General features: G+C 45.2%; 1 pseudogene; it reads left to right on the forward strand.

Moving 5' to 3' along the window:
• The first annotated feature begins 259 nt into the window (after positions 1-259).
• LOC127923577 (cysteine and histidine-rich domain-containing protein 1-like) overlaps positions 260-24,017 on the forward strand; it is a 31,171-nt pseudogene continuing 7,413 nt past the window's right edge.

Genomic DNA, 24,017 nt, shown 5'->3' on the forward strand with positions numbered 1-24,017 from the left:
TTATGTATAAATAGTGTATCAGTAGTAGGAAGAATTATGATGTAAATGTTCTGATGATTATTCCCCATTTGAGGCACTCGCTAGCAATGCTTAGTAGGCTCGCAAACCATATAAGACAATAGCGAGCCTATTTTGATTATTTTTCCCCCCATTGCGCATACTCACGTTGCTGTTTCTTAATTTGGTAGTTTAAAGCTGAGAATAGTTCATAAGCATTGTATTGTCAGAGTGTAACTGCCAAAATGGTTTAACATTAAACGGACAGAATGACAGTCTACTTTCTTCAATACTGTCACTTGATCAGAAAGAAACGCAACGCCAAGATTTCTTGACATTGAACGAAGCGGTCGTTGTCGTCGATGTTTCCCGAGTCACATCGGCCATTTCCGGAAGTATCGGAGAACGGATGCACGGATAAGTTGTCAGGCTACTAGTTCCAGCACATCTTTTATCCCCGACATCTTTATCTTTAATTCATCGGTTTATCCGTTTACAGTGGGGTTTGATGTAACTTGTTGCTTGTACCAATGTCGCTTCTGTGTTACAACAAAGGATGTGGTCAACGTTTTGAGGCGGACAACAACCCCGAGGGTAAGCTAGCCAACGTTAGCCTAGCGTTAACTTGAAACCACATAAAGCGACATGCTCCGTTTGGCGATAAAAGCATTTATTCATCTGTACTATTACAACGAGCTAACACGTGGAACAATATCAAACGTGATGCCTAGTCATTTTACCCTGCCCATTGATCTGTCCCCTTGTAACTTACACCCTGTAGTTTACTCCTCTTCTTGCTATTTAGGATTTGTTCATATGTATTTTTAAACATCTGAATCGGTGGGAAGGGCTCCTATGTCGGTATTTCGATGTAGTCTACACCTGTTGTAATTTGTCTCATGTGAATGTTGTGATTCTTCGCTTACAGTACAGTAACTAACGTCGGTCTCCAGTAGCTACTGTTGCTAGCCACGTTAACAAGTACTCTCTTTATTAAACGTGAATATCCGTTTAGGGGACTATATCGTTGTCATTTCATCAGTGACGGGGTGGTTTGATTAGCGAAGCGCCGACACTTCGATGCAGTTTTCAAAGCACTAACGTGGCTGTACGTAATTTCAACACCACGTATCGAGGAAGAGACGCGGCAGAAATATGTCTCCCTCCAGCATGTGGCCCATTTCGTCCACCCAAAACCGGGAATGGTTGTATGTAAAAGGGCTTATTCGCTACGTGAGGTTGTATTTAATCGAATGAAAGTTTCTTAATGCTTAAATTGTTACTAGTGTTCGGATTTAAGTAGGACAAGTGACACCCCGGGAATTTTGATAAAATAAAAAAAAAAAAACACTTTATATCTGAAGATGGCTATACATATTCATAGTTGAGGCTGGTAAGCATAGCATCTATACGTTGAATTTACGTGCGGCTGACGTCAACAGCCCTCATCGAATATTCAAAATAGGATTAGAATACGTCGTGCTGCCTCTACGTGATGACGTGTGAATCTTCTTCTTTTTATGTCGAACTACACTCAGGTTTTGTTGTCGCCACCTGCTGGACTGGGGGAAAACTTTTACAAAAGAAAAGTAAATTCCATACATGTAGAGAAAAATTCAGCGTTAGCTAGCTAACTGCTAGAAGGATGCCATCTGAGGAGTGAATGAGTGATCGTGACTTTCCCCCGTCATATTGTTTTCCTTCCGGGGGCTATAACGTTACACAACTAGAGATGCAGTTATCATTTGGTTAGCTAGCAAGAAGTTGAGTTACCCAGTTAGCATATCTCTTGAATTTGTAAATTCAGTCTGGAATCTGCTCTGATTTCAGAGCACTTTCGTCTGAATAGCACAGTAAACGTAGGTTAGTTAAGAACGCTCTAGATAACCAGCTCTGCTACGGCAAGTAAAATGGTCAGTGTTTTCTCATTTGTGTCTGGAAGTAGTTAGCTAGCCAGCTTTAGCCAGTTAGCTTGGGTACTTTTGAGAGGGTTCATCTAAAGTTCCTTCGTTAGATTTTAGCTCATCTTGCTCTGGCTAGCATTAGTTGTTGATCTTGTTGTTGTTGATGTGTATAACTGAGGGAGGGAGAGCCTACCGTTTTCATGTTGTTTATTTTTATTTCACCTTTATTTAACCAGGTAGGCCAGTTGAGAACAAGTTATGATTTCCGACTGCGACCTGGCCAAGATAAAGCAAAGCAGTGCGACAAAAACAACAACACAGAGTTACACATGGAGTAAACAAATGTACAGTCAATAACACTGTAATAATCTGTATACAGTGTGTGCAAATGAAATAAGGAAGTAATGAGGCTCTCTCTCCGTCTCCCTCTCTCTGTCTCCATCTCTCTCTCTGTCTCCCCCTCTCTCTGTCTCTACCTCTCTCTCTCTGTCTCCATCTCTCTCTCTGTCTCCCCCTCTCTCCGTCTCCCTCTCTCTGTCTCCATCTCTCTCTGTCTCCCCCTCTCTCTGTCTCCCCCTCTCTCTGTCTCTACCTCTCTCTCTCTGTCTCCATCTCTCTCTGTCTCCCCCCTCTCTCTGTCTCTACCTCTCTCTCTCTGTCTCCATCTCTCTCTGTCTCCCCCTCTCTCTGTCTCTACCTCTCTCTCTCTGTCTCCATCTCTCTCTCTGTCTCCCCCTCTCTCTGTCTCTACCTCTCTCTGTCTCCCCTCTCTCTGTCTCCCCCTCTCTCTGTCTCCATCTCTCTCTCTGTCTCCCCCTCTCTCTGTCTCTACCTCTCTCTCTCTGTCTCCATCTCTCTCTCTGTCTCCCCCTCTCTCTGTCTCCATCTCTCTCTCTGTCTCCCCCTCTCTCTCTGTCTCTACCTCTCTCTGTCTCTACCTCTCTCTCTCTGTCTCCATCTCTCTCTCTGTCTCCATCTCTGTCTCTACTCTCTCTCTCTCTGTCTCCATCTCTCTCTGTCTCCCTCTCTCTGTCTCCATCTCTCTCTCTGTCTCCCCCTCTCTCTCTGTCTCCCCCTCTCTCTCTGTCTCCACCTCTCTCTCTGTCTCCCCCTCTCTCTGTCTCTACCTCTCTCTCTGTCTCCATCTCTCTCTCTGTCTCCATCTCTCTCTCTGTCTCCCCCTCTCTCTCTGTCTCTCTGTCTCCCCCTCTCTCTCTCTCTCTCTCTGTCTCTCTCTGTCTCCCTCATTAGATGCCTGTACCCACCACCCTGGAGTTCCTGTGTTCCACGATGCACTGAAGGTAAAAGGAATACACACATACTCACTCTCTCGGACAACCTCCTGTCTGTCTCGTCAGGGCTTGTCTCTCTTTCTGACAACCTCCTGTCTGTCTCTTCAGGGCTGGTCTCTCTCTCTGACAACCTCCTGTCTCCTCTCCAGGGCTGGTCTCTCTCTGACAACCTCCTGTCTGTCTCTTCAGGGCTGGTCTCTCTCTGACAACCTCCTGTCTGTCTCCTCTCCAGGGCTGGGCTCTCTGACAACCTCCTGTCGGTCTCTTCAGGGCTGAGCTCTCTGACAACCTCCTGTCTGTCTCCTCTCCAGGGCTGGGCTCTCTGACAACCTCCTGTCTGTCTTTTCAGGGCTGGTCTCTCTCTTACAACCTCCTGTCTGTCTCTCCAGGGCTGTGCTCTCTGACAACCTCCTGTCTGTCTCTTCAGGGCTGGTCTCTCTCTCTGACAACCTCCTGTCGGTCTCTTCAGGGCTGGGCTCTCTCTGACAACCTCCTGTCTGTCTCCTCTCCAGGGCTGGGCTCTCTGACAACCTCCTGTCTGTCTTTTCAGGGCTGGTCTCTCTCTGACAACCTCCTGTCTGTCTCTTCAGGGCTGGTCTCTCTCTGACAACCTCCTGTCTGTCTCTTCAGGGCTGGTCTCTCTCTGACAACCTCCTGTCTGTCTCTTCAGGGCTGGTCTCTCTCTGACAACCTCCTGTCTGTCTCTTCAGGGCTGGTCTCTCTCTGACAACCTCCTGTCTGTCTCTTCAGGGCTGGTCTCTCTCTGCCTGTCTGTCTTTTCAGGGCTTGTCTCTCTCTGACAACCTCCTGTCTGTCTCTTCAGGGCTGGTCTCTCTCTCTGACAACCTCCTGTCTGTCTCCAGGGCTGGTCTCTCTCTGACAACCTCCTGTCTCCTCTCCAGGGCTGGGCTCTCTCTGACAACCTCCTGTCGGTCTCTTCAGGGCTGGTCTCTCTCTCTGACAACCTCCTGACTCCTCTCCATGGCTGGTCTCTCTCTGACAACCTCCTGTCTGTCTCTTCAGGGCAGGTCTCTCTGACAACCTCCTGTCTGTCTCCTCTCCAGGGTTGGTCTCTCTCTGACATTCTCCTGTCTGTCTCTTCAGGGCTGGTCTCTCTCTGACAACCTTCTGTCTGTCTCTTCAGGGCTGGGCTCTCTCTGACAACCTCCTGTCTGTCTCCTCTCCAGGGCTGGGCTCTCTGACAACCTCCTGTCTGTCTCCTCTCCAGGGTTGGTCTCTCTCTGACATTCTCCTGTCTGTCTCTTCAGGGCTGGTCTCTCTCTGACAACCTCCTGTCTGTCTCTTCAGGGCTGGTCTCTCTCTGACAACCTCCTGTCTGTCTCTTCAGGGCTGGTCTCTCTCTGACAACCTTCTGTCTGTCTCTTCAGGGCTGGTCTCTCTCTGACAACCTCCTGTCTGTCTCTTCAGGGCTGGTCTCTCTCTGACATTCTCCTGTCTGTCTCTTCAGGGCTGGTCTCTCTCTGACAACCTCCTGTCTGTCTCTTCAGGGCTGGGCTCTCTCTGACAACCTCCTGTCTGTCTCCTCTCCAGGGTTGGTCTCTCTCTGACAACCTCCTGTCTGTCTCTTCAGGGCAGGTCTCTCTGACAACCTCCTGTCTGTCTCCTCTCCAGGGTTGGTCTCTCTCTGACAACCTCCTGTCTGTCTCTTCAGGGCTGGTCTCTCTCTGACAACCTCCTGTCTCCTCTCCGGGGCTGGTCTCTCTCTGACAACCTCCTGTCTGTCTCTTCAGGGCAGGTCTCTCTCTGACAACCTCCTGTCTGTCTCCTTTCCAGGGTTGGTCGTGCTGTAAGAGGAGAACCACAGACTTCTCTGACTTCCTCAGCATTGCTGTAAGTTAACCTTTTTGTTGTCATGACAATGACAGAATGTCATGACAGAATGGCAGGTTATCCCAGCAGTAAGTGGTCATTACATTATCTATGTTGACATTGCTCCATAGCCATGTGTATCAAAGCACCACTACAGTCTATGGTCTACACCACTACGGTCTACACCAGCACAGTCTACACCACTACAATCTACACCACTACAGTCTATAGTCTACACCACTACAGTCTACACCACTACAGTCTACACCACTACAGTCTACGGTCTACACCACTACAGTCTATGGTCTACACCACTACGGTCTACACCAGCACAGTCTACACCACTACAGTCTACACCATAATATATAATAATAATAATATATGCCATTTAGCAGACGCTTTTATCCAAAGCGACTTACAGTCATGTGTGCATACATTCTACGTATGTATGCACACTACAGTCTACACCACTACAGTCTATAGTCTACACCACTACAGTCTACACCACTACAGTCTACACCACTACAGTCTACGGTCTACACCACTACAGTCTATGGTCTACACCACTACGGTCTACACCACTACAGTCTATGGTCTACACCACTACGGTCTACACCACTACAGTCTATGGTCTACACCACTACAGTCTACACCACTACAGTCTACACCAGCACAGTCTACACCACTACAGTCTACACCACTACAGTCTATGGTCTACACCACTACAGTCTACACCACTACAGTCTATGGTCTACACCACTACGGTCTACACCACTACAGTCTACACCACTACAGTCTACGGTCTACACCACTACAGTCTACACCACTACAGTCTACACCACTACAGTCAGCACCACTACAGTCTACAGTCTACACCACTACAGTCTACAGTCAGCACCACTACAGTCTACACCACTAGAGTCTACACCACTAGAGTCTACACCACTAGAGTCTACACCACTAGAGTCTACACCACTACATTCTACACCACTACAGTCTACAGTCAGTACCACTACAGTCAGTACCACTACAGTCAGTACCACTACAGTCTACACCACTACGGTCTACACCACTACAGTCTACACCACTACAGTCTACACCACTACAGTCTACACCACTACAGTCTACAGTCAGCACCACTAGAGTCTACACCACTACAGTCTACACCACTACAGTCTACACCACTACGGTCTACACCACTACAGTCAGTACCACTACAGTCTACACCACTACAGTCTACAGTCAGCACCACTAGAGTCAGCACCACTGGAGTCAGCACCACTAGAGTCAGCACCACTAGAGTCAGCACCACTAGAGTCAGCACCACTAGAGTCAGCACCACTAGAGTCAGCACCACTAGAGTCAGCACCACTAGAGTCAGCACCACTAGAGTCAGCACCACTAGAGTCAGCACCACTAGAGTCAGCACCACTAGAGTCTACAGCAGAGGTGGGCAAACTTTTTGACTCGCGGGCCACAATGGGTTCTCAAATTTGACAGAGGGGCCGGGCCAGGAGCATTTGGAGGGAGTGTTTGGGCCGGATATACTAAAGCATTAAATGTAGTGTGTGCAAACCTCATAGCACAGTAAGAACACTACAACCCAATTTATTAACTGTTAATAAATTTGTCTCAAGGAATATGCAAGATATGGCATTTACATACTATTTCGCAGATACTGGGAGGAGGAAATGTAAATAGATTAAAATAACATACGCACTGTGATTTATCAAGATTGCGTCTGTTTTTAATAAGTTTCAATCGAAGGTGCAAAGTTAAAGAAATCAACATTTATTGAAAAATGGAATCACTTTCAACATTCAAAACATATTATTACACAACGAAATACTCAAGCTCAATAATATCTACTTGTGTTAAACTCCGCAAAATCATGGATGGATTGTCCTGACCGCGCGCTCTACAAACTCGCCACGGACGCCCTCGCCTTCACGCGCAAACAGTACACGTGTATCGTTGCCAAGCACACAGACATAGGCTGTATTAAATATCCTACCTGCAGCTGAAAATTTAAATTAAGAGCGATGTGCGGCGTGTTAATTAAGCTACTGTACCGCTGCTGTGCGTAAATGCGCATTGCTCTTAATTAAAAGACGCACTTCCAAACTTTCCATATGCATTTTTTCATAACACAGCAGAAAAACTCACCATTTCAGTGGGAACAGTGTTGTTGGTCTCCCTTTTTTGCCAGTGCATCAAAGTCTGGAGTTAGTTTTGTTGTGGCAATTCTCAGGACAGATCTGAGGTGTTGGTCAGTTAACTTGGATCTGTGATGGGCTTTTGTTGAGTCAAGTTCTGTTGACTCTGTAAATTAGCTGCCAACCTCTGAGCAGTAGCCGCCCGTTCTTGTGTTGACTGCTTGCTAGCATAGTTTGCATGCTTCGTGGCAAAGTGACGGCTGATATTGTACTCTTTGAAAACCGCAACAGCTTCTTGGCATATCAGACATACAGCCGTTGATCGGTTCAGTGAAGAAGTATTTTGTTGTCCACTCCTTATTAAACACTCGGCATTCGCTGTCCACTTTCCTTCTCTTTGGTCCGCTCATTTTCACAGAATGGCTTAATGGTGACGTGAAAGAAGTGAAAATTAAAGTGAACTAAAGAGAAATACGCGCCACTCCAACAACGGTCAATGTGTTTTGAGTGCGCCATCTATTGGGGAAACGTGGGCATTGCAGGGAAAGGGGAAAAAAGGAGGTTTTTACTATAATTTGGACAAGTTCGGCGGGCCGGATTAAAAAGCCTAACGTCCATGTCTGGTCTACAGTCAGCACCACTACAGTCTACAGTCAGCACCACTAGTCAGCACCACTACAGTCTACAGTCAGCACCACTACAGTCTACAGTCAGCACCACTAGTCAGCACCACTACAGTCTACAGTCAGCACCACTACAGTCTACAGTCAGCACCACTAGTCAGCACCACTACAGTCTACAGTCAGCACCACTACAGTCTACAGTCAGCACCACTAGTCAGCACCACTACAGTCTACAGTCAGCACCACTACAGTCTACAGTCAGCACCACTACAGTCTACAGTCAGCACCACTAGTCAGCACCACTACAGTCTACAGTCAGCACCACTACAGTCTACAGTCAGCACCACTACAGTCTACAGTCAGCACCACTAGAGTCTACAGTCAGCACCACTAGAGTCTACAGTCAGCACCACTAGAGTCTACAGTCAGCACCACTACAGTCTACAGTCAGCACCACTAGAGTCTACAGTCAGCACCACTAGAGTCTACAGTCAGCACCACTACAGTCTACAGTCAGCACCACTACAGTCTACAGTCAGCACCACTACAGTCTACAGTCAGTACCACTAGAGTCTACAGTCAGCACCACTACAGTCTACAGTCAGCACCACTACAGTCTACAGTCAGCACCACTACAGTCTACAGTCAGCACCACTAGAGTCTACAGTCAGCACCACTACAGTCTACAGTCAGCACCACTACAGTCTACAGTCAGCACCACTACAGTCTACAGTCAGCACCACTACAGTCTACAGTCAGCACCACTAGAGTCTACAGTCAGCACCACTACAGTCTACAGTCAGCACCACTACAGTCAGCACCACTACAGTCTACAGTCAGCACCACTACAGTCAGCACCACTACAGTCAGCACCACTACAGTCTACAGTCAGCACCACTACAGTCTACAGTCAGCACCACTACAGTCAGCACCACTACAGTCTACAGTCAGCACCACTACAGTCAGCACCACTACAGTCAGCACCACTACAGTCAGCACCACTACAGTCTACAGTCAGCACCACTACAGTCAGCACCACTACAGTCTACTGTCAGCACCACTAGTCTACAGTCAGCACCACTACAGTCTACAGTCAGCACCACTACAGTCTACAGTCTACACCACTACAGTCTACAGTCAGCACCACTACAGTCTACAGTCAGCACCACTACAGTCTACAGTCAGCACCACTACAGTCTACAGTCAGCACCACTACAGTCTACAGTCAGCACCACTAGTCAGCACCACTAGTCAGCACCACTACAGTCTACAGTCAGCACCACTACAGTCAGCACCACTAGTCAGCACCACTAGAGTCAGCACCACTAGTCAGCACCACTACAGTCTACAGTCAGCACCACTAGTCAGCACCACTACAGTCAGCACCACTAGTCAGCACCACTAGTCAGCACCACTACAGTCAGCACCACTACAGTCAGCACCACTAGTCAGCACCACTAGTCAGCACCACTACAGTCAGCACCACTAGTCAGCACCACTAGTCAGCACCACTACAGTCAGCACCACTACAGTCAGCAGTCAGCACCACTAGTCAGCACCACTACAGTCAAGAGGTTCCATGTGTTGATCTAATAAAGAGGGAGTTTTCTAACCAGTTAAACGTGGCATAATAATGATGGAGTTAAATGAGCTAAATGAGTAGGGTGACATGGTCAACCGACAGTTAGGCTACTGTTTCATATGAATGGAGTTGTTGTTGACAAGGGCAGTGCAGCAAAATTACCTTGATTAGGCTTGCTAGCTAGCTGTGTAGCCAGCTACCTTTACAACGATTTGATGCAGTCATGACAGGCACTACCAGATGGTATGACGGATAACCTATGGCAGTGACTCATTTTTTCTAACTAGCCCATCGGTTCGGCTACTTTCTCTCTCTCTCTCCATCCCTGCCACAGACTGTCTCACACGCCGGCCCCTGTTCCTCTCTAGCCTCTCACCCACAAGCAGAGGGCCTCGCTCTCTCTCTCTCTCTCTCTCTCTCTCTCTCTCTCTTGCTCTTGCTCTCTCTCTCTCTCTCTCTCTTGCTCTCTCTTGCTCTCTCTCTCTCTTGCTCCCGCTCTCTCTCGCTCTCTCTCGCTTCTCTCTCTCTCTTGCTCTCTCTCTCTCTCTCTCTCTCTCTCTCTCTCTCTCTTGCTCTCTCTCTCTTGCTCTCTCTCTCTCTCTCTCTCTTGCTCTCTCTCTCTCTTGCCCTCGCTCTCTCTCTCGCTCTCTTGTCGCAAGCAAGGAAGTTGACACCCAAAAATGACTCACCTGATATCCAGATGTTTTTATTTATTTTTTGAATACTGTAATATTTTCAACATACCTAATTCCCTATGAAGGCCACTAAATTTGACAGAGGGATGGGCTATGTCTGGATGTAACGGAGATCAGAGCTTACCTTAGTCTCACTCCACAGCTAGCTTGAAATGTTGCCAATGGTGCTATCCAATAGGATCCATTTTATTTTGTAGGTTGTCAAACGGGCAGTCATGAGAGTGAGGTAGAGGGACCCTTTGTTCACCTGAAGCCCAGTCGGAGGCAGGTTCAGGGAGACTATATGCTAAGCCAGCACACTGTTTACACGAGAGTTAGTTTACTGCTGTGTTTGTCAGGGTCTTAGGGTTAGGTAGTAACTATACTGTGTGTGTGTGTGTGTGTGTGTGTGTGTGTGTGTGTGTGTGTGTGTGTGTGTGTGTGTGTGTGTGTGAGAGCAGGGCTGCACCAAAGGCCCCCTACAACCAGGAGAAGCCTCCTGAGCCTGTGAAACCAGACGTGCCGTCATCGGAAGACAAGGAGAGAGCTGAGACCTCAAACCAAAGTTCAGCGAGTTCACCATCTCTGCTCCCAAACCCCTGGAGTCCATACGCAGACCCAGGTAGGTCAGGGGTTAGAGTTCACCATCTCTGCTCCCAAACCCCTGGACTCCATACGCAGACCCAGGTAGGTCAGGGGTTAGAGTTCACCATCTCTGCTCCCAAACCCCTGAGTCCATACGCAGACCCAGGTAGGTCAGGGGTTAGAGTTCACCATCTCTGCTCCCAAACCCCTGGACTCCATACGCAGACCCAGGTAGGTCAGGGGTTAGAGTTCACCATCTCTGCTCCCAAACCCCTGGACTCCATACGCAGACCCAGGTAGGTCAGGGGTTAGAGTTCACCATCTCTGCTCCCAAACCCCTGGAGTCCATACGCAGACCCAGGTAGGTCAGGGGTTAGATGTCAGGCTCTTCAAAGCCCTCCTGGTATTTTCTTTGCGGTGACATCGGGACATTCATTATGTAGTCACATTGCTTCTCTTAGTTGTTATTGTTATTGTTTGTTGTTATTGTTTGTTGTTATTGTTTGTTGTTAATGTTTGTTGTTAATGTTTGTTGTTATTGTTTGTTGTTATTGTTTGTTGTTGATGTTTGTTGTTGATGTTTGTTGTTATTGTTTGTTGTTATTGTTTGTTGTTATTGTTTGTTGTTGATGTTTGTTGTTATTGTTTGTTGTTATTGTTTGTTGTTGATGTTTGTTGTTAATGTTTGTTGTTATTGTTTGTTGTTATTGTTTGTTGTTGATGTTTGTTGTTATTGTTTGTTGTTATTGTTTGTTGTTAATGTTTGTTGTTAATGTTTGTTGTTATTGTTTGTTGATGTTTATGTTGTTGTCTCCAGTCCAGATGAGCCAGTGGTCAGACTACAGCAGAAGATCTCTCCCTCTCTGAGACAGGCTCTGGAGAAACTGAAGCTGTCTGAGGATACTCTTACTGACAAGACAAGTAGGGACACTACCCCTCCTCCTTTCTCATGTCAGCATCCTCTCCTTCTCCTCCCTTTTCCTCTCATCTTCTCCTCGCCTCAGAGATGACCTCAGTACAGGACATGACAGTAACTAGTCTTCATTACCTCAGTACAGGACATGACATTAACTAGTCTTCATTACCTCAGTACAGGACATGACATTAACTAGTCTTCATTACCTCAGTACAGGACATGACAGTAACTAGTCTTCATTACCTCAGTACAGGACATGACATTAACTAGTCTTCATTACCTCAGTACAGGACATGACAGTAACTAGTCTTCATTACCTCAGTACAGGACATGACAGTAACTAGTCTTCATTACCTCAGTACAGGACATGACAGTAACTAGTCTTCATTACCTCAGTACAGGACATGACATTAACTAGTCTTCATTACCTCAGTACAGGACATGACATTAACTAGTCTTCATTATATCAGTACAGGACATGACAGTAACTAGTCTTCATTACCTCAGTACAGGACATGACAGTAACTTGTCTTCATTACATCAGGACAGGACAGTAACTAGTCTTCATTACATCAGGACAGGACAGGACAGTAACTAGTCTTCATTATATCAGGACAGTAACTAGTCTTCATTACCTCAGTACAGGACATGACAGTAACTAGTCTTCATTACCTCAGTACAGGACATGACAGTAACTAGTCTTCATTACCTCAGGACAGGACATGACAGTAACTAGTCTTCATTACATCAGGACAGGACAGGACAGTAACTAGTCTTCATTACATCAGGACAGGACAGGACAGTAACTAGTCTTCATTATATCAGGACAGTAACTAGTCTTCATTACCTCAGTACAGGACATGACAGTAACTAGTCTTCATTACCTCAGGACAGGACATGACAGTAACTAGTCTTCATTACATCAGGACAGGACAGGACAGTAACTAGTCTTCATTACATCAGGACAGGACAGGACAGTAACTAGTCTTCATTATATCAGGACAGTAACTAGTCTTCATTACCTCAGTACAGGACATGACAGTAACTAGTCTTCATTACCTCAGTACAGGACATGACAGTAACTAGTCTTCATTACATCAGGACAGGACAGGACAGTAACTAGTCTTCATTACATCAGGACAGGACAGGACAGTAACTAGTCTTCATTATATCAGGACAGTAACTAGTCTTCATTACATCAGGACAGTAACTAGTCTTCATTACATCAGGACAGTAACTAGTCTTCATTACATCAGGACATGACAGTAACTAGTCCTCATTACATCAGGACATAACAGTAACTAGTCTTCATTACATCAGGTCATGACAGTAACTAGTCTTCATTACATCAGGACAGGACAGTAACTAGTCCTCATTACATCAGGACATAACAGTAACTAGTCTTCATTACATCAGGTCATGACAGTAACTAGTCTTCATTACATCAGGACATGACAGTAACTAGTCTTCATTACATCAGGACATGACAGTAACTAGTCTTCATTACATCAGGACATGACAGTAACTAGTCTTCATTACATCAGGACATAACAGTAACTAGTCTTCATTACATCAGGACATGACAGTAACTAGTCTTCATTACATCAGGTCATGACAGTAACTAGTCTTCATTACATCAGGACATGACAGTAACTAGTCTTCATTACATCAGGACATGACAGTAACTAGTCTTCATTACATCAGGACAGGACAGTAACTAGTCCTCATTACATCAGGACAGTAACTAGTCTTCATTACAGCAGGACAGGACAGTAACTAGTCTTCATTACATCAGGACAGGACAGTAACTCGTCCTCATTACATCAGGACATGACAGTAACTAGTCTTCATTACATCAGGACATGACAGTAACTAGTCTTCATTACATCAGGACATGACAGTAACTAGTCCTCATTACATCAGGACATGACAGTAACTAGTCTTCATTACATCAGGACAGTAACTAGTCTTCATTACATCAGGACAGGACAGTAACTAGTCCTCATTACATCAGGACAGTAACTAGTCTTCATTACAGCAGGACAGGACAGTAACTAGTCTTCATTACATCAGGACAGGACAGTAACTCGTCCTCATTACATCAGGACATGACAGTAACTAGTCTTCATTACATCAGGACATGACAGTAACTAGTCTTCATTACATCAGGACATGACAGTAACTAGTCCTCATTACATCAGGACATGACAGTAACTAGTCTTCATTACATCAGGACAGTAACTAGTCCTCATTACATCAGGACATGACAGTAACTAGTCTTCATTACATCAGGACATGACAGTAACTAGTCTTCATTACATCAGGACATGACAGTAACTAGTCTTCATTACATCAGGACAGTAACTAGTCTTCATTACATCAGGACAGTAACTGGTCTTCATTACATCAGGACATAACAGTAACTAGTCTTCATTACATCAGGACATGACAGTAACTAGTCTTCATTACATCAGGACAGTAACTAGTCTTCATTACATCAGGACATGACAGTAACTAGTCTTCATTACATCAGGACAGTAACTAGTCCTCATTACATCAGGACAGTAACTAGTCTTCATTACATCAGGACAGTAACTAGTCTTCATTACATCAGGACATGACAGTAACTAGTCTTCATTACATCAGGACATAACAGTAACTAGTCTTCATTACATCAGGACATGACAGTAACTAGTCTTCATTACATCAGGACAGTAACTAGTCTTCATTACATCAGGACATGACAGTAACTAGTCTTCATTACATCAGGACAGTAACTAGTCCTCATTACATCAGGACAGTAACTAGTCTTCATTACATCAGGACAGTAACTAGTCTTCATTACATCAGGACATGACAGTAACTAGTCCTCATTACATCAGAACATGACAGTAACTAGTCTTCATTACATCAGGACATGACAGTAACTAGTCTTCATTACATCAGGAAATGACAGTAACTAGTCTTCATTACATCAGGACAGTAACTAGTCTTCATTACATCAGGACATAACAGTAACTAGTCTTCATTACATCAGGACATGACAGTAACTAGTCTTCATTACATCAGGACAGTAACTAGTCTTCATTACATCAGGACATGACAGTAACTAGTCTTCATTACATCAGGACAGTAACTAGTCCTCATTACATCAGGACATAACAGTAACTAGTCTTCATTACATCAGGACATGACAGTAACTAGTCTTCATTACATCAGGACATGACAGTAACTAGTCTTCATTACATCAGGACAGTAACTAGTCTTCATTACATCAGGTCATGACAGTAACTAGTCTTCAGTACATCAGGACAGTAATTAGTCTTCATTACATCAGGACAGTAACTAGTCCTCATTACATCAGGTCATGACAGTAACTAGTCCTCATTACATCAGGACATGACAGTAACTAGTCTTCATTACATCAGGACATGACAGTAACTAGTCTTCATTACATCAGGACAGTAACTAGTCCTCATTACATCAGGACAGTAACTAGTCTTCATTACATCAGGACAGTAACTAGTCTTCATTACATCAGGACATGACAGTAACTAGTCTTCATTACATCAGGACAGTAACTAGTCCTCATTACATCAGGACATGACAGTAACTAGTCTTCATTACATCAGGACAGTAACTAGTCTTCATTACATCAGGACATGACAGTAACTAGTCTTCATTACATCAGGACAGGACAGTAACTAGTCCTCATTACATCAGGACATGACAGTAACTAGTCTTCATTACATCAGGACATGACAGTAACTAGTCCTCATTACATCAGGACATGACAGTAACTAGTCTTCATTACATCAGGTCATGACAGTAACTAGTCTTCATTACATCAGGACAGTAACTAGTCCTCATTACATCAGGACAGTAACTAGTCCTCATTACATCAGGACAGTAGCTAGTCTTCATTACATCAGGACATGACAGTAACTAGTCTTCATTACATCAGGACAGTAACTAGTCCTCATTACATCAGGACATGACAGTAACTAGTCTTCATTACATCAGGACATGACAGTAACTAGTCCTCATTACATCAGGACATGACAGTAACTAGTCTTCATTACATCAGGTCATGACAGTAACTAGTCTTCATTACATCAGGACAGTAACTAGTCCTCATTACATCAGGACAGTAACTAGTCCTCATTACATCAGGACAGTAACTAGTCCTCATTACATCAGGACAGTAGCTAGTCTTCATTACATCAGGACATGACAGTAACTAGTCCTCATTACATCAGGACAGGACAGTAACTAGTCTTCATTACATCAGGACAGGACAGTAACTAGTCTTCATTACATCAGGACATGACAGTAACTAGTCCTCATTACATCAGGACAGTAGCTAGTCTTCATTACATCAGGTCATGACAGTAACTAGTCCTCATTACATCAGGACAGTAACTAGTCTTCATTACAGCAGGACAGGACAGTAACTAGTCTTCATTACAGCAGGACAGGACAGTAACTAGTCCTCATTACATCAGGACATGACAGTAACTAGTCTTCATTACATCAGGACAGGACAGTAACTAGTCCTCATTACATCAGGACATGACAGTAACTAGTCTTCATTACATCAAGACATGACAGTAACTAGTCTTCATTACATCAGGACAGGACAGTAACTAGTCCTCATTACATCAGGACAGTAACTAGTCTTCATTACAGCAGGACAGGACAGTAACTAGTCTTCATTACAGCAGGACAGGACAGTAACTAGTCCTCATTACATCAGGACATGACAGTAACTAGTCTTCATTACATCAGGACATGACAGTAACTAGTCTTCATTACATCAGGACATGACAGTAACTAGTCTTCATTACATCAGGACATGACAGTAACTAGTCTTCATTACATCAGGACAGTAACTAGTCCTCATTACATCGGGACAGTAACTAGTCCTCATTACATCAGGACATGACAGTAACTAGTCTTCATTACATCAGGACAGTAACTTGTCTTCATTACATCAGGACAGTAACTAGTCCTCATTACATCAGGACAGTAACTAGTCCTCATTACATCAGGACAGGACAGTAGCTAGTCTTCATTACATCAGGACAGGTCATGACAGTAACTAGTCTTCATTACATCAGGACATGACAGTAACTAGTCTTCATTACATCAGGTCATGACAGTAACTAGTCTTCATTACATCAGGACAGGACAGTAACTAGTCCTCATTACATCAGGACAGTAACTAGTCTTCATTACATCAGGACAGGACAGTAACTAGTCTTCATTACATCAGGACAGGTCATGACAGTAACTAGTCTTCATTACATCAGGACATGACAGTAACTAGTCTTCATTACATCAGGACATGACAGTAACTAGTCTTCATTACATCAGGTCATGACAGTAACTAGTCTTCATTACATCAGGACAGTAACTAGTCTTCATTACATCAGGACAGTAACTAGTCCTCATTACATCAGGACAGTAACTAGTCTTCATTACAGCAGGACAGTAACTAGTCTTCATTACATCAGGACAGTAACTAGTCTTCATTACATCAGGACAGTAACTTGTCTTCATTACATCAGGACATGACAGTAACTAGTCTTCATTACATCAGGTCATGACAGTAACTAGTCTTCATTACATCAGGTCATGACAGTAACTAGTCTTCATTACATCAGGTCATGACAGTAACTAGTCTTCATTACATCAGGACAGTAACTAGTCCTCATTACATCAGGACAGTAACTAGTCTTCATTACAGCAGGACAGTAACTAGTCTTCATTACATCAGGACAGTAACTAGTCTTCATTACATCAGGACAGTAACTAGTCTTCATTACATCAGGATAGTAACTAGTCTTTATTACATCAGGACAGTAACTAGTCTTCATTACATCAGGACAGTAACTAGTCTTTATTACATCAGGACAGGACAGTAACTAGTCTTCATTACATCAGGACAGTAACTAGTCTTCATTACATCAGGACAGTAACTAGTCTTCATTACATCAGGACAGGACAGTAACTAGTTTTTGTCTGTTCTCTAGATGAGGATGATGATGTGGTGAAGGTAGGGACACTGTGTAAGAATGGAGGCTGTGCCCGAAGCTTTGAGGGCCCTGCCAGCAATGACCAACTGTGTCTCTTCCACGCTGGAGTACCCATCTTCCATGAAGGGTACGTATACAACTGACACACACCACAAAGAGTACATCATCTTCTGTCTACAGCTGTGCTAGCTAATGGCTAGATGTGCTTGCTAGCTAATGGCTAGTTGTCCTTGCTCGCTAATAACTAGCTATCTAATGACTACTGTGATTGTAAGCTAATGACTAGCTATTCTTACTAGCTAATGACTAAATGTAGCTAATGACTAGCTGTGCTTGCTAGCTAATGACTCGCTAATGAGTAGCTAATGACTTGCTGTGCTTACTAGCTAATGACTAGCTGTGTTTCCTAGCTAATGACTTGCTGTGCTTGCTAGCTAATGACTTACTGTGCTTACTAGCTAATGACTAGCTGTGTTTGATAGCTAATGCGTAGCTAATGATGAGCTGTACTTACTATCTAATGACTTACTAATGAGTAGCTAATGACTAGCTGTGCTTGCTAGCTAATGACTAGCTGTGCTTGCTAGCTAATGACTAGCTGTGCTTGCTAGCTAATGACTAGCTGTGCTTGCTAGCTAATGACTAGCTGTGCTTGCTAGCTAATGACTAGCTGTGCTTGCTAGCTAATGACGAGCTGTGTTTGCTTGTTAATGATTAACTAATATAATAATAATAAAATAATAATAATAATAATATATAATAATAATAATATATGCCATTTAGCTGACGCTTTTATCCAAAGCGACTTACAGTCATGTGTGCATACATTCTACGTATGGGTGGTCCGGGAATCGAACCCACTACCCTGGCGTTACAAGCGCCATGCTCTACCAACTGAGCCACAGAAGGACCACTGCAAATCCCTTAAAGCTACAAAGATGCCAATAACATATTCCTGACTGCTTTTTCCCTTCAGATTTGTAGTTAGTTAATCCTGTGTATGTGTGTGTGTGTGTTGTGCTTGAATCCGTGTGTGTGTGTTTGTGTGTGTTTTGTGTGTGTGTGTGTGTGTGTCGTTGTGTGTGTGTGTGTGTGTGTGTGTGTGTGTGTGTGTGTGTGTGTGTGTGTGGTGTGTGTGTGTGTGTGTGTGTGTCGTTGTGTGTGTGTGTGTCGTTGTGTGTGTGTCGTTGTGTGTGTGTGTCGTTGTGTGTGTGTGTCGTTGTGTGTGTGTGTGTGTGTGTGTGTGTGTGTCGTTGTGTGTGTGTGTGTGTGTTGTTGTGTGTGTGTGTGTGTCGTTGTGTGTGTGTGTGTGTGTGTGTGTGTGTGTGTGTGTGTGTGTGTGTGTGTGTGTGTGTGTGTGTGTCGTTGTGTGTGGTGTGTGTGTGTGTGGTGTGTGTGTGTGTGTGTGTGTGTGTGTCGTTGTGTGTGTGTGTCGTTGTGTGTGTGTGTCGTTGTGTGTGTGTGTCGTTGTGTGTGTGTGTGTGTCGTTGTGTGTGTGTGTGTGTGTGTCGTGTGTGTGTGTGTGTGTGTGTGTGTGTGTGTGTGTGTGTGTGTCGTTGTGTGTGTGTGTTGTTGTGTGTGTCGTTGTGTGTGTGTGTTGTTTGTGTGTGTGTGCGTGTGTGCGTGTGTGTGTGTGTGTGTGTGTGTGTGTGTGTCGTGTGTGTGTGTGTTGTTGTGTGTGTGTGTGTGTGTGTGTGTGTGTGTGTGTGTGTGTCGTTGTGTGTGTGTGTGTGTTGTGTGTGTGTGTGTGTGTCGTTGTGTGTGTGTGTGTGTGTGTGTGTGTGTGTGTGTGTGTGTGTGTGTGTGTGTGTGTGTGTGTGTGTGTGTGTGTGTGTGTGTGTCGTTGTGTGTGTGTGTGTCGTGTGTGTGTGTGTGTGTGTGTGTCGTGTGTGTGTGTGTTGTTGTTGTGTGTGTGTGTGTGTGTGTGTGTGTGTGTGTGTGTGTGTGTGTGTCGTTGTGTGTGTGTGGTGTTGTGTGTGTGTGTGTGTGTGTCGTTGTGTGTGTGTGTGTGTCGTTGTGTGTGCGTGCGTGTGTGTGTGTGTGTCGTTTGTGTGTGTGTGTGTGTGTCGTTGTGTGTCGTTGTGTGTGTGTGTCGTTGTGTGTGTGTGTGTGTGTGTGTTCCCAGTATGAAGTACTGGAGTTGTTGCAAGAAGAAAACGTCAGACTTCAACACGTTCCTCTCACAGGAGGGCTGTAGCCGTGGCAACCACCTCTGGAGAAAGAAAGACACGGTGGGTTCGGGGTTGTTGGGTTCAGGGTTGGTGGGGTCGGTGGGTTCGGGGTTGGTGGGTCGGTCGGGGTTGGTGGGTCGGTCGGGGTTGGTGGGTCGGTGGGTTCGGGGTTGGTGAGTCAGTTGGATCGGGGTTGTTGGGTTCAGGGTTGGTGGGGTCGGTGGGTTCGGGGTTGGTGGGTCGGTGGGTCGGGGTTGGTGGGTCGGTTCGGGGTTGGTGGGGTCGGTGGGTTCGGGGTTGGTGGGTCGGGAGTTGGTGGGGTAGGGTTCGGGGGTCAGGGGTCTGTTCCAGAGAGCATGCTAGAGGTTGAGTTCCAACAATCTCTCCTTTCTGTGCCTCGTTCACCACTCCCCACACATTTAAAACCATCGGACTGATGGAAGGCATTGGCTAGAAGCACTTTCCATATTCCGGTAATTTCCTTTCAAATCCATGAAGGGAAGTGAACAAGTGCACACTTTGGTTGAACCTAGATTATTGGGACACACTCTTGAGTGTCTGTCTCCATCTGTTTTAGAAACACACTGGACAGATACATGGAATACAGGGGGTTGGAATACAGGGGGTTGGATATGGAATACAGGGGGTTGGATTTGGAATACAGGGGGTTGGATTTGGAATACAGGGGGTTGGATATGGAATACAGGGGGTTGGAATACAGGGGTTGGATATGGAATACAGGGGGATGGAATACAGGGGGTTGGATATGGAATACAGGGGTTGGATTTGGAATACAGGGGTTGGATTTGGAATACAGGGGTTGGATATGGAATACAGGGGTTGGATATGGAATACAGGGGTTGGATATGGAATACAGGGGTTGGAGTACAGGGGGTTGGATTTGGAATACAGGGGTTGGAATACAGGGGTTGGAATACAGGGGTTGGATATGGAATACAGGGGGTTGGAATACAGGGGTTGGAATACAGGGGGTTGGATGAGGAATACAGGGGTTGGATAAGGAATACAGGGGTTGGATATGGAATACAGGGGTTGAAATACAGGGGTTGGATATGGAATACAGGGGTTGGATATGGAATGCAGGGGTTGGATATGGAATACAGGGGTTGGATATGGAATACAGGGGTTGGATATGGAATACAGGGGTTGGATATGGAATGCAGGGGTTGGATAAGGAATACAGGGGGTTGGATATGGAATACGGGGGGTTGGATTTGGAATACAGGGGGTTGGATAAGGAATACAGGGGTTGGATGTGGAATACAGGGGTTGGAATACAGGGTTGGATATGGAATTACAGGGGGGTTGGATAAGGAATACAGGGGTTGGATAAGGAATACAGGGGTTGGATATGGAATACAGGGGGTTGGATATGGAATACAGGGGGTTGGATATGGAATACAGGGGGTTGGATATGGAATACAGGGGTTGGAATTACAGGGGGTTGGATATGGAATACAGGGGTTGGAATTACAGGGGGTTGGATATGGAATACAGGGGGTTGGAATTACAGGGGGTTGGATATGGAATACAGGGGGTTGGAATTACAGGGGTTGGGTATGGAATACAGGGGGTTGGAATTACAGGGGGTTGGGTATGGAATACAGGGGGTTGGAATTACAGGGGGTTGGGTATGGAATACAGGGGGTTGGAATTACAGGGGGTTGGGTATGGAATACAGGGGGTTGGAATTACAGGGGGTTGGGTATGGAATACAGGGGGTTGGAATTACAGGGGTTGGGTATGGAATACAGGGGTTGGAATTACAGGGGGTTGGGTATGGAATTACAGGGGTTGGGTATGGAATTACAGGGGTTGGAATTACAGGGGGTTGGATATGGAATACAGGGGGTTGGATATGGAATACAGGGGTTGGAATTACAGGGGTTGGATATGGAATACAGGGGGTTGGAATTACAGGGGTTGGGTATGGAATACAGGGGTTGGAATTACAGGGGGTTGGATATGGAATACAGGGGGTTGGAATTACAGGGGGTTGGGTATGGAATACAGGGGGTTGGATTTACAGGGGGTTGGGTATGGAATACAGGGGGTTGGATATGGAATACAGGGGGTTGGATATGGAATACAGGGTTTGGATATGGAATACAGGGGGTTGAAATACAGGGGGTTGGGTATGGAATACAGGGGTTGGATATGGAATACAGGGGTTGGGTATGGAATACAGGGGTTGGGTATGGAATACAGGGGTTGGGTATGGAATACAGGGGTTGGATATGGAATACAGGGGGTTGGATATGGAATACAGGGGTTGGATATGGAATACAGGGGTTGGATAAGGAATACAGGGGGTTGGATATGGAATACAGGGGGTTGGATATGGAATACAGGGGGTTGGATATGGAATACAGGGGGTTGGATATGGAATACAGGGGTTGGATATGGAATACAGGGGTTGGATATGGAATACAGGGGTTGGATATGGAATACAGGGGGTTGGATATGGAATACAGGGGTTGGATAAGGAATACAGGGGTTGAAATACAGGGGTTGGATATGGAATACAGGGGGTTGGAATACAGTTGGATTGTTGGAACTGTCTGTCTGTGAGTGTGACCCTGTCTGTGTGAGAGTCTGACCCTGTGTGTGTGTGTACATTGTTGTGTGTGAAGCTGACCCTGTGTGTGTTTGTGTGTGCTTAGGTAAGACAGTGGTCCCGTGCAGGTTCGACTGGCATCAGACAGGAAGTCAGGTGATCATCTCCATCTACGCTAAGAACTCTCTGCCAGCTGTCAGTTACGTAGAGGGAAACAGCTGCACGGTGAGACACACAGTCTTGTATAACTAACATTGTGGGGACACACAATTCAGTCCCATTCAAAATCCTGTTCCCAAACCTAACCCTAAAAACTAAGCCTAGCTCCTAACCCGTAATTCTAACCCCTAACCCTAAACCCTCTAGAAGTATAATTTGACTCTGTGGGGACTGACAAAATGTTCACAGTTTGTCATTTTTGTTGTCACTTCTGGACCCCACAATAATATTTAAACACACACACACATTGAGGGCTATATAGAGGGGTATTTAAAGGCGGGGAAAGAGGACTATACTACCGGTCAAAAGTTTTACAACACCTACTCATTCATAGTTTGTCTTTATTTTTTACTATTTTCTACATTGTAGAATAATAGTGAAGACATCAAAACCCTGAAATAACATATATGGAATCATGTAGTAACCAAAAAAGTGTAAAACAAATCCAAATATATTTTATATTTGAGATTCTCCAAATAGCCAATCTTTCCTATGAATTCATTTGTCAATAAAACTCATGAATTGCAATTAGTTATAGGTCATATTTCAAAGAAACCTGGAAACACTGTACAGTTGTTTTAAAGGTCGACTTTGGGCAAAAGCTAAAAAAATAATGTATTTAAACTGTATAACTGAACAATGCTCCATCATACCAGGCCATATAATGCTTCAAAACGACACTAAATTGATGAATAAGATTTTAGCTGATTGATGAATAAGATATTGGCTGCAGAAGTGCCATTTTTTTCATCGATCTCTGCAGCTTCAGTCCAAAAACAGTTGCCGTACCAGGCTGTGATGCAGACCGACAGTATGCTCTCGATGGTGCTCCTGTAGAACACTGTGATGCAGCCCGACAGTATGCTCTCGATGGTGGTCCTGTAGAACACTGTGATGCAGCCCGACAGTATGCTCTCGATGGTGGTCCTGTAGAACACTGTGATGCAGCCCGACAGTATGCTCTCGATGGTGGTCCTGTAGAACACTGTGATGCAGCCCGACAGTATGCTCTCGATGGTGGTCCTGTAGAACACTGTGATGCAGCCCGACAGTATGCTCTCGATGGTGGTCCTGTAGAACACTGTGATGCAGCCCGACAGTATGCTCTCGATGGTGGTCCTGTAGAACACTGTGATGCAGCCGACAGTATGCTCTCGATGGTGCTCCTGTAGAACACTGTGATGCAGCCCGACAGTATGCTCTCGATGGTGGTCCTGTAGAACACTGTGATGCAGCCCGACAGTATGCTCTCTATGGTGGTCCTGTAGAACACTGTGATGCAGCCCGACAGTATGCTCTCGATGGTGGTCCTGTAGAACACTGTGATGCAGCCCGACAGTATGCTCTCGATGGTGGTCCTGTAGAACACTGTGATGCAGCCCGACAGTATGCTCTCGATGGTGGTCCTGTAGAACACTGTGATGCAGCCCGACGGTATACTCTCGATGGTGC

The sequence above is a fragment of the Oncorhynchus keta genome, unplaced genomic scaffold (genome assembly GCF_023373465.1).
Source record: "Oncorhynchus keta strain PuntledgeMale-10-30-2019 unplaced genomic scaffold, Oket_V2 Un_contig_3009_pilon_pilon, whole genome shotgun sequence".
Classification (NCBI taxonomy): Eukaryota; Metazoa; Chordata; class Actinopteri; order Salmoniformes; family Salmonidae; genus Oncorhynchus; species Oncorhynchus keta.